The sequence below is a fragment of the Rattus norvegicus genome, chromosome 12 (assembly GCF_021556685.1).
Source record: "Rattus norvegicus strain SHRSP/BbbUtx chromosome 12, alternate assembly SHRSP_T2T, whole genome shotgun sequence".
Classification (NCBI taxonomy): Eukaryota; Metazoa; Chordata; class Mammalia; order Rodentia; family Muridae; genus Rattus; species Rattus norvegicus.
In genome coordinates, this window is record NC_141545.1 from 7,541,076 (window position 1) to 7,556,568 (window position 15,493).

At 51.8% G+C, this 15,493-nt stretch overlaps 4 pseudogenes; all 4 read right to left on the reverse strand.

The window, feature by feature from the left end:
• Positions 1-222: 222 nt before the first annotated feature.
• Positions 223-340, reverse strand: LOC148002037 (5S ribosomal RNA; annotated as a pseudogene).
• Positions 341-3,987: 3,647 nt separating this feature from the next.
• LOC148002038 (5S ribosomal RNA) lies at positions 3,988-4,105 on the reverse strand (annotated as a pseudogene).
• A 6,372-nt stretch (positions 4,106-10,477) lies between these two features.
• On the reverse strand, positions 10,478-10,595 carry LOC148002039 (5S ribosomal RNA; annotated as a pseudogene).
• A 3,983-nt stretch (positions 10,596-14,578) lies between these two features.
• LOC148002040 (5S ribosomal RNA) lies at positions 14,579-14,696 on the reverse strand (annotated as a pseudogene).
• Positions 14,697-15,493: the final 797 nt, after the last annotated feature.

Sequence of the window (15,493 nt, forward strand, 5' to 3'; positions counted from 1 at the left end):
AGCTCCTGAGCTCCTGAGCTCCTGAGCTCCTGAGCTCCTGAGCTCCTGAGCTCCTGAGCTCCTGAGCTCCTGAGCTCCTGAGCTCCTGAGCTCCTGAGCTCCTGAGCTCCTGAGCTCCTGAGCTCCTGAGCTCCTGAGCTCCTGAGCTCCTGAGCTCCTGAGCTCCTGATTTTGATTGCCTGGCAAGAGCTCTACCACTGAGTTAAATCCCCAACCCCCAAAAGCCTACAGCACCCGGTATCCCAGGTGGTCTCCCATCCACGTACTAAGCATGCCCGACCCTGCTTAGCTTCCGAGATCAGACGAGATCGGGCGCGTTCCGGGTGGTATGGCTGTAGGCTCTTCTGACATTTTTTTAAGGAATATAAAACTATTCATTGACACAGCCAGAATACGGCAGATACATAGGTGAATGCGAGCAACAAACCAGTGAACTGAGCGCAGGACCCCAGTTGAAGAAATCAGAGAAAGGACTAAAAGAGCTTGAAGGGACTTGAGACCCCATATGAACAACAACACCAACCAACCAGAGCTTCCAGGGACTAAACCACAGCAGGACTTAATGGCCAACATCAGCTCTAACCATGATTCTACTTCCACATCAAACAGATTCCATGAATCATAACCTTTTAGTACAGATTTTAACTTCCTACAAAGGAATGGTTCAACCAGAGGAACCTTTACACAGAACAGCTGACTCGGACCTGCCTCTGTAGATCAGCTGGCCTCTTAAATCACAGCTCCACCTGCCTCTAGAGTTCTGGCATTAAAGGTGCACACCACCACACTAGGCCAAGTCTTGTTGTTAAATCAAGCTACTACTTCGTTTAATTCCGTTTTCTGAAGGTGGAGTTGGTATGAAAATAAACTACTGTATTTATTTGATAATACATCAATTCTGATGGGCTTGCTTTTAAACTATCCAATACATTACAGACTCTGCTTAATCCGAAAGGTTATGGTATCAGGAAAATGGTCAGGCTGATGGCCTCTCATCAACCTGTGTTTTCACGTTCAGCTCTTTTGAGTATTAAAAGCAAGCTAAAACAGACAGGTTATGTAAGTGTTTTATGCATACACTGCATACAAACAAACGCGCGCACACACACACACACACACACACACACACACACACACACACACACACACCAGAATGGTCCTTCTGTGTCCCAGTTAAAAATAAGTTCTGACTTGAGTCATGACTGTAAAATCTCCCCAGTGTTTAAGAAAAGCTGTTCTTCAAGCCGAGGAAATACAACATGGTGTCAAGTACTCTACTGTTACAGGAAGCAACTACAGAGAGCTCTCACTCGCTCAAAGGAGTCAGTGCCTTTTGACGCAGAACGAAAACCAAAAATCTCCCAACTACTGCCAATGCTTTCAAAACTAGCATATCAGACTTGATTTTCATCAGGATGCTCTTTGATCCACACTAGTAATTCAAAACCCAAGATCCAGATCATTCATATATATATATATATATATATATATATATATTTTATATACATATATATAATATTGTGTATTTATATATGCAAACAATTATTGTACTTCATTTCGGTACAAGAATGCCAAATCAGCCACTCCTCATAGAAGGCGATGACAATCTGAGGCCACTTCATATTCGCCTCCTTTGCTTGTCAGCAGCATCTCTCTTCTTCGATTTGCTCTCATCGGATTCACTATCAGATAAAGATTTCCTTTTTGGACAATCGTTTTCTTTACCAGCTTTTCGAGAATGAAGAAGTGCTTCAATTAATTCTGGACAATCTAAATTTTCTCCTGGTACCCAAGTATTATCGGCATCTGTAAACCCCTTCCACTTCACGAAATAGTTCACTACACAATGGTTCAGTACTTTTTCTACCACAAATTCTTCAGGCTCAGCATCTTCAACTCTTTTACTCTTTCCATTCTGTTTTTTTTTTCCCAATTTTTGCAATGTAGTTTTATTGGAGGCCATTTTTAAAATTTAATCGGAGACTTGAAGCGCGCTCAGATGCTCAGGGCCGCGGATTCTGCAGAGTCTCCCGCCTATGTGATTCAGCTCAGGCACATCCTAGAGGAGGGGTTCCTCTGACATTTTTAAAGTCTATTTTTAGGGTTGGGGATTTAACTCAGTCGTAGGGCACATGCCTAGCAAGCACAAGGCCCTGGGTTCGATCCTTAGCTCTGGGGAAGGAAAATAAAAGGCAAAATAAAAGTTGTGAAGTCGGGCTGGAAGGATGGCTTAGTGGTTAAGAGCACTGACTGCTCTTCCAGAGGTTCTGAGTTCAAATCCCAGCAACGACATGGTGTCTCACAGCCATCTGTAGTGAGATCTGATGCCCTCTTCTGGTGTGTCTGAAGACAGCTACAGTGTACTTATATATAAGAAATACATCTTTTTTAAAAAAGTTGTAAAGTCTATTTCTGTTTGTTGGTGTGGTTTGGTTTGTTTTGGGATGGGTTTTTTAAGGTTGCTTTGTTGTTTTGGTTTCTGTTGGTTTGTTACGCACATGGTCTCACTGTGTATCCCTGCTGTCCTGAAATCTCCTCCTGAGCTCCTGAGCTCCTGAGCTCCTGAGCTCCTGAGCTCCTGAGCTCCTGAGCTCCTGAGCTCCTGAGCTCCTGAGCTCCTGAGCTCCTGAGCTCCTGAGCTCCTGAGCTCCTGAGCTCCTGAGCTCCTGAGCTCCTGAGCTCCTGAGCTCCTGAGCTCCTGAGCTCCTGAGCTCCTGAGCTCCTGAGCTCCTGAGCTCCTGAGCTCCTGAGCTCCTGAGCTCCTGAGCTCCTGAGCTCCTGAGCTCCTGAGCTCCTGAGCTCCTGAGCTCCTGAGCTCCTGAGCTCCTGAGCTCCTGAGCTCCTGAGCTCCTGAGCTCCTGAGCTCCTGAGCTCCTGAGCTCCTGAGCTCCTGAGCTCCTGAGCTCCTGAGCTCCTGAGCTCCTGAGCTCCTGAGCTCCTGAGCTCCTGAGCTCCTGAGCTCCTGAGCTCCTGAGCTCCTGAGCTCCTGAGCTCCTGAGCTCCTGAGCTCCTGAGCTCCTGAGCTCCTGAGCTCCTGAGCTCCTGAGCTCCTGAGCTCCTGAGCTCCTGAGCTCCTGAGCTCCTGAGCTCCTGAGCTCCTGAGCTCCTGAGCTCCTGAGCTCCTGAGCTCCTGAGCTCCTGAGCTCCTGAGCTCCTGAGCTCCTGAGCTCCTGAGCTCCTGAGCTCCTGAGCTCCTGAGCTCCTGAGCTCCTGAGCTCCTGAGCTCCTGAGCTCCTGAGCTCCTGAGCTCCTGAGCTCCTGAGCTCCTGAGCTCCTGAGCTCCTGAGCTCCTGAGCTCCTGAGCTCCTGAGCTCCTGAGCTCCTGAGCTCCTGAGCTCCTGAGCTCCTGAGCTCCTGAGCTCCTGAGCTCCTGAGCTCCTGAGCTCCTGAGCTCCTGAGCTCCTGAGCTCCTGAGCTCCTGAGCTCCTGAGCTCCTGAGCTCCTGAGCTCCTGAGCTCCTGAGCTCCTGAGCTCCTGAGCTCCTGAGCTCCTGAGCTCCTGAGCTCCTGAGCTCCTGAGCTCCTGAGCTCCTGAGCTCCTGAGCTCCTGAGCTCCTGAGCTCCTGAGCTCCTGAGCTCCTGAGCTCCTGAGCTCCTGAGCTCCTGAGCTCCTGAGCTCCTGAGCTCCTGAGCTCCTGAGCTCCTGAGCTCCTGAGCTCCTGAGCTCCTGAGCTCCTGAGCTCCTGAGCTCCTGAGCTCCTGAGCTCCTGAGCTCCTGAGCTCCTGAGCTCCTGAGCTCCTGAGCTCCTGAGCTCCTGAGCTCCTGAGCTCCTGAGCTCCTGAGCTCCTGAGCTCCTGAGCTCCTGAGCTCCTGAGCTCCTGAGCTCCTGAGCTCCTGAGCTCCTGAGCTCCTGAGCTCCTGAGCTCCTGAGCTCCTGAGCTCCTGAGCTCCTGAGCTCCTGAGCTCCTGAGCTCCTGAGCTCCTGAGCTCCTGATTTTGATTGCCTGGCAAGAGCTCTACCACTGAGTTAAATCCCCAACCCCCAAAAGCCTACAGCACCCGGTATCCCAGGTGGTCTCCCATCCACGTACTAAGCATGCCCGACCCTGCTTAGCTTCCGAGATCAGACGAGATCGGGCGCGTTCCGGGTGGTATGGCTGTAGGCTCTTCTGACATTTTTTTAAGGAATATAAAACTATTCATTGACACAGCCAGAATACGGCAGATACATAGGTGAATGCGAGCAACAAACCAGTGAACTGAGCGCAGGACCCCAGTTGAAGAAATCAGAGAAAGGACTAAAAGAGCTTGAAGGGACTTGAGACCCCATATGAACAACAACACCAACCAACCAGAGCTTCCAGGGACTAAACCACAGCAGGACTTAATGGCCAACATCAGCTCTAACCATGATTCTACTTCCACATCAAACAGATTCCATGAATCATAACCTTTTAGTACAGATTTTAACTTCCTACAAAGGAATGGTTCAACCAGAGGAACCTTTACACAGAACAGCTGACTCGGACCTGCCTCTGTAGATCAGCTGGCCTCTTAAATCACAGCTCCACCTGCCTCTAGAGTTCTGGCATTAAAGGTGCACACCACCACACTAGGCCAAGTCTTGTTGTTAAATCAAGCTACTACTTCGTTTAATTCCGTTTTCTGAAGGTGGAGTTGGTATAAAAATAAACTACTGTATTTATTTGATAATACATCAATTCTGATGGGCTTGCTTTTAAACTATCCAATACATTACAGACTCTGCTTAATCCGAAAGGTTATGGTATCAGGAAAATGGTCAGGCTGATGGCCTCTCATCAACCTGTGTTTTCACGTTCAGCTCTTTTGAGTATTAAAAGCAAGCTAAAACAGACAGGTTATGTAAGTGTTTTATGCATACACTGCATACAAACAAACGCGCGCGCACACACACACACACACACACACACACACACACACACACACACACCAGAATGGTCCTTCTGTGTCCCAGTTAAAAATAAGTTCTGACTTGAGTCATGACTGTAAAATCTCCCCAGTGTTTAAGAAAAGCTGTTCTTCAAGCCGAGGAAATACAACATGGTGTCAAGTACTCTACTGTTACAGGAAGCAACTACAGAGAGCTCTCACTCGCTCAAAGGAGTCAGTGCCTTTTGACGCAGAACGAAAACCAAAAATCTCCCAACTACTGCCAATGCTTTCAAAACTAGCATATCAGACTTGATTTTCATCAGGATGCTCTTTGATCCACACTAGTAATTCAAAACCCAAGATCCAGATCATTCATATATATATATATATATATATATATTTTATATACATATATATAATATTGTGTATTTATATATGCAAACAATTATTGTACTTCATTTCGGTACAAGAATGCCAAATCAGCCACTCCTCATAGAAGGCGATGACAATCTGAGGCCACTTCATATTCGCCTCCTTTGCTTGTCAGCAGCATCTCTCTTCTTCGATTTGCTCTCATCGGATTCACTATCAGATAAAGATTTCCTTTTTGGACAATCGTTTTCTTTACCAGCTTTTCGAGAATGAAGAAGTGCTTCAATTAATTCTGGACAATCTAAATTTTCTCCTGGTACCCAAGTATTATCGGCATCTGTAAACCCCTTCCACTTCACGAAATAGTTCACTACACAATGGTTCAGTACTTTTTCTACCACAAATTCTTCAGGCTCAGCATCTTCAACTCTTTTACTCTTTCCATTCTGTTTTTTTTTTCCCAATTTTTGCAATGTAGTTTTATTGGAGGCCATTTTTAAAATTTAATCGGAGACTTGAAGCGCGCTCAGATGCTCAGGGCCGCGGATTCTGCAGAGTCTCCCGCCTATGTGATTCAGCTCAGGCACATCCTAGAGGAGGGGTTCCTCTGACATTTTTAAAGTCTATTTTTAGGGTTGGGGATTTAACTCAGTCGTAGGGCACATGCCTAGCAAGCACAAGGCCCTGGGTTCGATCCTTAGCTCTGGGGAAGGAAAAAAAAAGGCAAAATAAAAGTTGTGAAGTCGGGCTGGAAGGATGGCTTAGTGGTTAAGAGCACTGACTGCTCTTCCAGAGGTTCTGAGTTCAAATCCCAGCAACGACATGGTGTCTCACAGCCATCTGTAGTGAGATCTGATGCCCTCTTCTGGTGTGTCTGAAGACAGCTACAGTGTACTTATATATAAGAAATACATCTTTTTTAAAAAAGTTGTAAAGTCTATTTCTGTTTGTTGGTGTGGTTTGGTTTGTTTTGGGATGGGTTTTTTAAGGTTGCTTTGTTGTTTTGGTTTCTGTTGGTTTGTTACGCACATGGTCTCACTGTGTATCCCTGCTGTCCTGAAATCTCCTCCTGAGCTCCTGAGCTCCTGAGCTCCTGAGCTCCTGAGCTCCTGAGCTCCTGAGCTCCTGAGCTCCTGAGCTCCTGAGCTCCTGAGCTCCTGAGCTCCTGAGCTCCTGAGCTCCTGAGCTCCTGAGCTCCTGAGCTCCTGAGCTCCTGAGCTCCTGAGCTCCTGAGCTCCTGAGCTCCTGAGCTCCTGAGCTCCTGAGCTCCTGAGCTCCTGAGCTCCTGAGCTCCTGAGCTCCTGAGCTCCTGAGCTCCTGAGCTCCTGAGCTCCTGAGCTCCTGAGCTCCTGAGCTCCTGAGCTCCTGAGCTCCTGAGCTCCTGAGCTCCTGAGCTCCTGAGCTCCTGAGCTCCTGAGCTCCTGAGCTCCTGAGCTCCTGAGCTCCTGAGCTCCTGAGCTCCTGAGCTCCTGAGCTCCTGAGCTCCTGAGCTCCTGAGCTCCTGAGCTCCTGAGCTCCTGAGCTCCTGAGCTCCTGAGCTCCTGAGCTCCTGAGCTCCTGAGCTCCTGAGCTCCTGAGCTCCTGAGCTCCTGAGCTCCTGAGCTCCTGAGCTCCTGAGCTCCTGAGCTCCTGAGCTCCTGAGCTCCTGAGCTCCTGAGCTCCTGAGCTCCTGAGCTCCTGAGCTCCTGAGCTCCTGAGCTCCTGAGCTCCTGAGCTCCTGAGCTCCTGAGCTCCTGAGCTCCTGAGCTCCTGAGCTCCTGAGCTCCTGAGCTCCTGAGCTCCTGAGCTCCTGAGCTCCTGAGCTCCTGAGCTCCTGAGCTCCTGAGCTCCTGAGCTCCTGAGCTCCTGAGCTCCTGAGCTCCTGAGCTCCTGAGCTCCTGAGCTCCTGAGCTCCTGAGCTCCTGAGCTCCTGAGCTCCTGAGCTCCTGAGCTCCTGAGCTCCTGAGCTCCTGAGCTCCTGAGCTCCTGAGCTCCTGAGCTCCTGAGCTCCTGAGCTCCTGAGCTCCTGAGCTCCTGAGCTCCTGAGCTCCTGAGCTCCTGAGCTCCTGAGCTCCTGAGCTCCTGAGCTCCTGAGCTCCTGAGCTCCTGAGCTCCTGAGCTCCTGAGCTCCTGAGCTCCTGAGCTCCTGAGCTCCTGAGCTCCTGAGCTCCTGAGCTCCTGAGCTCCTGAGCTCCTGAGCTCCTGAGCTCCTGAGCTCCTGAGCTCCTGAGCTCCTGAGCTCCTGAGCTCCTGAGCTCCTGAGCTCCTGAGCTCCTGAGCTCCTGAGCTCCTGAGCTCCTGAGCTCCTGAGCTCCTGAGCTCCTGAGCTCCTGAGCTCCTGAGCTCCTGAGCTCCTGAGCTCCTGAGCTCCTGAGCTCCTGAGCTCCTGAGCTCCTGAGCTCCTGAGCTCCTGAGCTCCTGAGCTCCTGAGCTCCTGAGCTCCTGAGCTCCTGAGCTCCTGAGCTCCTGAGCTCCTGAGCTCCTGAGCTCCTGAGCTCCTGAGCTCCTGAGCTCCTGAGCTCCTGAGCTCCTGAGCTCCTGAGCTCCTGAGCTCCTGAGCTCCTGAGCTCCTGAGCTCCTGAGCTCCTGAGCTCCTGAGCTCCTGAGCTCCTGAGCTCCTGAGCTCCTGAGCTCCTGAGCTCCTGAGCTCCTGAGCTCCTGAGCTCCTGAGCTCCTGAGCTCCTGAGCTCCTGAGCTCCTGAGCTCCTGAGCTCCTGAGCTCCTGAGCTCCTGAGCTCCTGAGCTCCTGAGCTCCTGAGCTCCTGAGCTCCTGAGCTCCTGAGCTCCTGAGCTCCTGAGCTCCTGAGCTCCTGAGCTCCTGAGCTCCTGAGCTCCTGAGCTCCTGAGCTCCTGAGCTCCTGAGCTCCTGAGCTCCTGAGCTCCTGAGCTCCTGAGCTCCTGAGCTCCTGAGCTCCTGAGCTCCTGAGCTCCTGAGCTCCTGAGCTCCTGAGCTCCTGAGCTCCTGAGCTCCTGAGCTCCTGAGCTCCTGAGCTCCTGAGCTCCTGAGCTCCTGAGCTCCTGAGCTCCTGAGCTCCTGAGCTCCTGAGCTCCTGAGCTCCTGAGCTCCTGAGCTCCTGAGCTCCTGAGCTCCTGAGCTCCTGAGCTCCTGAGCTCCTGAGCTCCTGAGCTCCTGAGCTCCTGAGCTCCTGAGCTCCTGAGCTCCTGAGCTCCTGAGCTCCTGAGCTCCTGAGCTCCTGAGCTCCTGAGCTCCTGAGCTCCTGAGCTCCTGAGCTCCTGAGCTCCTGAGCTCCTGAGCTCCTGAGCTCCTGAGCTCCTGAGCTCCTGAGCTCCTGAGCTCCTGAGCTCCTGAGCTCCTGAGCTCCTGAGCTCCTGAGCTCCTGAGCTCCTGAGCTCCTGAGCTCCTGAGCTCCTGAGCTCCTGAGCTCCTGAGCTCCTGAGCTCCTGAGCTCCTGAGCTCCTGAGCTCCTGAGCTCCTGAGCTCCTGAGCTCCTGAGCTCCTGAGCTCCTGAGCTCCTGAGCTCCTGAGCTCCTGAGCTCCTGAGCTCCTGAGCTCCTGAGCTCCTGAGCTCCTGAGCTCCTGAGCTCCTGAGCTCCTGAGCTCCTGAGCTCCTGAGCTCCTGAGCTCCTGAGCTCCTGAGCTCCTGAGCTCCTGAGCTCCTGAGCTCCTGAGCTCCTGAGCTCCTGAGCTCCTGAGCTCCTGAGCTCCTGAGCTCCTGAGCTCCTGAGCTCCTGAGCTCCTGAGCTCCTGAGCTCCTGAGCTCCTGAGCTCCTGAGCTCCTGAGCTCCTGAGCTCCTGAGCTCCTGAGCTCCTGAGCTCCTGAGCTCCTGAGCTCCTGAGCTCCTGAGCTCCTGAGCTCCTGAGCTCCTGAGCTCCTGAGCTCCTGAGCTCCTGAGCTCCTGAGCTCCTGAGCTCCTGAGCTCCTGAGCTCCTGAGCTCCTGAGCTCCTGAGCTCCTGAGCTCCTGAGCTCCTGAGCTCCTGAGCTCCTGAGCTCCTGAGCTCCTGAGCTCCTGAGCTCCTGAGCTCCTGAGCTCCTGAGCTCCTGAGCTCCTGAGCTCCTGAGCTCCTGAGCTCCTGAGCTCCTGAGCTCCTGAGCTCCTGAGCTCCTGAGCTCCTGAGCTCCTGAGCTCCTGAGCTCCTGAGCTCCTGAGCTCCTGAGCTCCTGAGCTCCTGAGCTCCTGAGCTCCTGAGCTCCTGAGCTCCTGAGCTCCTGAGCTCCTGAGCTCCTGAGCTCCTGAGCTCCTGAGCTCCTGAGCTCCTGAGCTCCTGAGCTCCTGAGCTCCTGAGCTCCTGAGCTCCTGAGCTCCTGAGCTCCTGAGCTCCTGAGCTCCTGAGCTCCTGAGCTCCTGAGCTCCTGAGCTCCTGAGCTCCTGAGCTCCTGAGCTCCTGAGCTCCTGAGCTCCTGAGCTCCTGAGCTCCTGAGCTCCTGAGCTCCTGAGCTCCTGAGCTCCTGAGCTCCTGAGCTCCTGAGCTCCTGAGCTCCTGAGCTCCTGAGCTCCTGAGCTCCTGAGCTCCTGAGCTCCTGAGCTCCTGAGCTCCTGAGCTCCTGAGCTCCTGAGCTCCTGAGCTCCTGAGCTCCTGAGCTCCTGAGCTCCTGAGCTCCTGAGCTCCTGAGCTCCTGAGCTCCTGAGCTCCTGAGCTCCTGAGCTCCTGAGCTCCTGAGCTCCTGAGCTCCTGAGCTCCTGAGCTCCTGAGCTCCTGAGCTCCTGAGCTCCTGAGCTCCTGAGCTCCTGAGCTCCTGAGCTCCTGAGCTCCTGAGCTCCTGAGCTCCTGAGCTCCTGAGCTCCTGAGCTCCTGAGCTCCTGAGCTCCTGAGCTCCTGAGCTCCTGAGCTCCTGAGCTCCTGAGCTCCTGAGCTCCTGAGCTCCTGAGCTCCTGAGCTCCTGAGCTCCTGAGCTCCTGAGCTCCTGAGCTCCTGAGCTCCTGAGCTCCTGAGCTCCTGAGCTCCTGAGCTCCTGAGCTCCTGAGCTCCTGAGCTCCTGAGCTCCTGAGCTCCTGAGCTCCTGAGCTCCTGAGCTCCTGAGCTCCTGAGCTCCTGAGCTCCTGAGCTCCTGAGCTCCTGAGCTCCTGAGCTCCTGAGCTCCTGAGCTCCTGAGCTCCTGAGCTCCTGAGCTCCTGAGCTCCTGAGCTCCTGAGCTCCTGAGCTCCTGAGCTCCTGAGCTCCTGAGCTCCTGAGCTCCTGAGCTCCTGAGCTGAGCTCCTGAGCTCCTGAGCTCCTGAGCTCCTGAGCTCCTGAGCTCCTGAGCTCCTGAGCTCCTGATTTTGATTGCCTGGCAAGAGCTCTACCACTGAGTTAAATCCCCAACCCCCAAAAGCCTACAGCACCCGGTATCCCAGGTGGTCTCCCATCCACGTACTAAGCATGCCCGACCCTGCTTAGCTTCCGAGATCAGACGAGATCGGGCGCGTTCCGGGTGGTATGGCTGTAGGCTCTTCTGACATTTTTTTAAGGAATATAAAACTATTCATTGACACAGCCAGAATACGGCAGATACATAGGTGAATGCGAGCAACAAACCAGTGAACTGAGCGCAGGACCCCAGTTGAAGAAATCAGAGAAAGGACTAAAAGAGCTTGAAGGGACTTGAGACCCCATATGAACAACAACACCAACCAACCAGAGCTTCCAGGGACTAAACCACAGCAGGACTTAATGGCCAACATCAGCTCTAACCATGATTCTACTTCCACATCAAACAGATTCCATGAATCATAACCTTTTAGTACAGATTTTAACTTCCTACAAAGGAATGGTTCAACCAGAGGAACCTTTACACAGAACAGCTGACTCGGACCTGCCTCTGTAGATCAGCTGGCCTCTTAAATCACAGCTCCACCTGCCTCTAGAGTTCTGGCATTAAAGGTGCACACCACCACACTAGGCCAAGTCTTGTTGTTAAATCAAGCTACTACTTCGTTTAATTCCGTTTTCTGAAGGTGGAGTTGGTATAAAAATAAACTACTGTATTTATTTGATAATACATCAATTCTGATGGGCTTGCTTTTAAACTATCCAATACATTACAGACTCTGCTTAATCCGAAAGGTTATGGTATCAGGAAAATGGTCAGGCTGATGGCCTCTCATCAACCTGTGTTTTCACGTTCAGCTCTTTTGAGTATTAAAAGCAAGCTAAAACAGACAGGTTATGTAAGTGTTTTATGCATACACTGCATACAAACAAACGCGCGCGCACACACACACACACACACACACACACACACACACACACACACACACCAGAATGGTCCTTCTGTGTCCCAGTTAAAAATAAGTTCTGACTTGAGTCATGACTGTAAAATCTCCCCAGTGTTTAAGAAAAGCTGTTCTTCAAGCCGAGGAAATACAACATGGTGTCAAGTACTCTACTGTTACAGGAAGCAACTACAGAGAGCTCTCACTCGCTCAAAGGAGTCAGTGCCTTTTGACGCAGAACGAAAACCAAAAATCTCCCAACTACTGCCAATGCTTTCAAAACTAGCATATCAGACTTGATTTTCATCAGGATGCTCTTTGATCCACACTAGTAATTCAAAACCCAAGATCCAGATCATTCATATATATATATATATATATATATATTTTATATACATATATATAATATTGTGTATTTATATATGCAAACAATTATTGTACTTCATTTCGGTACAAGAATGCCAAATCAGCCACTCCTCATAGAAGGCGATGACAATCTGAGGCCACTTCATATTCGCCTCCTTTGCTTGTCAGCAGCATCTCTCTTCTTCGATTTGCTCTCATCGGATTCACTATCAGATAAAGATTTCCTTTTTGGACAATCGTTTTCTTTACCAGCTTTTCGAGAATGAAGAAGTGCTTCAATTAATTCTGGACAATCTAAATTTTCTCCTGGTACCCAAGTATTATCGGCATCTGTAAACCCCTTCCACTTCACGAAATAGTTCACTACACAATGGTTCAGTACTTTTTCTACCACAAATTCTTCAGGCTCAGCATCTTCAACTCTTTTACTCTTTCCATTCTGTTTTTTTTTTCCCAATTTTTGCAATGTAGTTTTATTGGAGGCCATTTTTAAAATTTAATCGGAGACTTGAAGCGCGCTCAGATGCTCAGGGCCGCGGATTCTGCAGAGTCTCCCGCCTATGTGATTCAGCTCAGGCACATCCTAGAGGAGGGGTTCCTCTGACATTTTTAAAGTCTATTTTTAGGGTTGGGGATTTAACTCAGTCGTAGGGCACATGCCTAGCAAGCACAAGGCCCTGGGTTCGATCCTTAGCTCTGGGGAAGGAAAAAAAAAGGCAAAATAAAAGTTGTGAAGTCGGGCTGGAAGGATGGCTTAGTGGTTAAGAGCACTGACTGCTCTTCCAGAGGTTCTGAGTTCAAATCCCAGCAACGACATGGTGTCTCACAGCCATCTGTAGTGAGATCTGATGCCCTCTTCTGGTGTGTCTGAAGACAGCTACAGTGTACTTATATATAAGAAATACATCTTTTTTAAAAAAGTTGTAAAGTCTATTTCTGTTTGTTGGTGTGGTTTGGTTTGTTTTGGGATGGGTTTTTTAAGGTTGCTTTGTTGTTTTGGTTTCTGTTGGTTTGTTACGCACATGGTCTCACTGTGTATCCCTGCTGTCCTGAAATCTCCTCCTGAGCTCCTGAGCTCCTGAGCTCCTGAGCTCCTGAGCTCCTGAGCTCCTGAGCTCCTGAGCTCCTGAGCTCCTGAGCTCCTGAGCTCCTGAGCTCCTGAGCTCCTGAGCTCCTGAGCTCCTGAGCTCCTGAGCTCCTGAGCTCCTGAGCTCCTGAGCTCCTGAGCTCCTGAGCTCCTGAGCTCCTGAGCTCCTGAGCTCCTGAGCTCCTGAGCTCCTGAGCTCCTGAGCTCCTGAGCTCCTGAGCTCCTGAGCTCCTGAGCTCCTGAGCTCCTGAGCTCCTGAGCTCCTGAGCTCCTGAGCTCCTGAGCTCCTGAGCTCCTGAGCTCCTGAGCTCCTGAGCTCCTGAGCTCCTGAGCTCCTGAGCTCCTGAGCTCCTGAGCTCCTGAGCTCCTGAGCTCCTGAGCTCCTGAGCTCCTGAGCTCCTGAGCTCCTGAGCTCCTGAGCTCCTGAGCTCCTGAGCTCCTGAGCTCCTGAGCTCCTGAGCTCCTGAGCTCCTGAGCTCCTGAGCTCCTGAGCTCCTGAGCTCCTGAGCTCCTGAGCTCCTGAGCTCCTGAGCTCCTGAGCTCCTGAGCTCCTGAGCTCCTGAGCTCCTGAGCTCCTGAGCTCCTGAGCTCCTGAGCTCCTGAGCTCCTGAGCTCCTGAGCTCCTGAGCTCCTGAGCTCCTGAGCTCCTGAGCTCCTGAGCTCCTGAGCTCCTGAGCTCCTGAGCTCCTGAGCTCCTGAGCTCCTGAGCTCCTGAGCTCCTGAGCTCCTGAGCTCCTGAGCTCCTGAGCTCCTGAGCTCCTGAGCTCCTGAGCTCCTGAGCTCCTGAGCTCCTGAGCTCCTGAGCTCCTGAGCTCCTGAGCTCCTGAGCTCCTGAGCTCCTGAGCTCCTGAGCTCCTGAGCTCCTGAGCTCCTGAGCTCCTGAGCTCCTGAGCTCCTGAGCTCCTGAGCTCCTGAGCTCCTGAGCTCCTGAGCTCCTGAGCTCCTGAGCTCCTGAGCTCCTGAGCTCCTGAGCTCCTGAGCTCCTGAGCTCCTGAGCTCCTGAGCTCCTGAGCTCCTGAGCTCCTGAGCTCCTGAGCTCCTGAGCTCCTGAGCTCCTGAGCTCCTGAGCTCCTGAGCTCCTGAGCTCCTGAGCTCCTGAGCTCCTGAGCTCCTGAGCTCCTGAGCTCCTGAGCTCCTGAGCTCCTGAGCTCCTGAGCTCCTGAGCTCCTGAGCTCCTGAGCTCCTGAGCTCCTGAGCTCCTGAGCTCCTGAGCTCCTGAGCTCCTGAGCTCCTGAGCTCCTGAGCTCCTGAGCTCCTGAGCTCCTGAGCTCCTGAGCTCCTGAGCTCCTGAGCTCCTGAGCTCCTGAGCTCCTGAGCTCCTGAGCTCCTGAGCTCCTGAGCTCCTGAGCTCCTGAGCTCCTGAGCTCCTGAGCTCCTGAGCTCCTGAGCTCCTGAGCTCCTGAGCTCCTGAGCTCCTGAGCTCCTGAGCTCCTGAGCTCCTGAGCTCCTGAGCTCCTGAGCTCCTGAGCTCCTGAGCTCCTGAGCTCCTGAGCTCCTGAGCTCCTGAGCTCCTGAGCTCCTGAGCTCCTGAGCTCCTGAGCTCCTGAGCTCCTGAGCTCCTGAGCTCCTGAGCTCCTGAGCTCCTGAGCTCCTGAGCTCCTGAGCTCCTGAGCTCCTGAGCTCCTGAGCTCCTGAGCTCCTGAGCTCCTGAGCTCCTGCTCCTGAGCTCCTGAGCTCCTGAGCTCCTGAGCTCCTGAGCTCCTGAGCTCCTGATTTTGATTGCCTGGCAAGAGCTCTACCACTGAGTTAAATCCCCAACCCCCAAAAGCCTACAGCACCCGGTATCCCAGGTGGTCTCCCATCCACGTACTAAGCATGCCCGACCCTGCTTAGCTTCCGAGATCAGACGAGATCGGGCGCGTTCCGGGTGGTATGGCTGTAGGCTCTTCTGACATTTTTTTAAGGAATATAAAACTATTCATTGACACAGCCAGAATACGGCAGATACATAGGTGAATGCGAGCAACAAACCAGTGAACTGAGCGCAGGACCCCAGTTGAAGAAATCAGAGAAAGGACTAAAAGAGCTTGAAGGGACTTGAGACCCCATATGAACAACAACACCAACCAACCAGAGCTTCCAGGGACTAAACCACAGCAGGACTTAATGGCCAACATCAGCTCTAACCATGATTCTACTTCCACATCAAACAGATTCCATGAATCATAACCTTTTAGTACAGATTTTAACTTCCTACAAAGGAATGGTTCAACCAGAGGAACCTTTACACAGAACAGCTGACTCGGACCTGCCTCTGTAGATCAGCTGGCCTCTTAAATCACAGCTCCACCTGCCTCTAGAGTTCTGGCATTAAAGGTGCACACCACCACACTAGGCCAAGTCTTGTTGTTAAATCAAGCTACTACTTCGTTTAATTCCGTTTTCTGAAGGTGGAGTTGGTATAAAAATAAACTACTGTATTTATTTGATAATACATCAATTCTGATGGGCTTGCTTTTAAACTATCCAATACATTACAGACTCTGCTTAATCCGAAAGGTTATGGTATCAGGAAAATGGTCAGGCTGATGGCCTCTCATCAACCTGTGTTTTCACGTTCAGCTCTTTTGAGTATTAAAAGCAAGCTAAAACAGACAGGTTATGTAAGTGTTTTATGCATACACTGCATACAAACAAACGCGCGCGCACACACACACACACACACACACACACACACACAC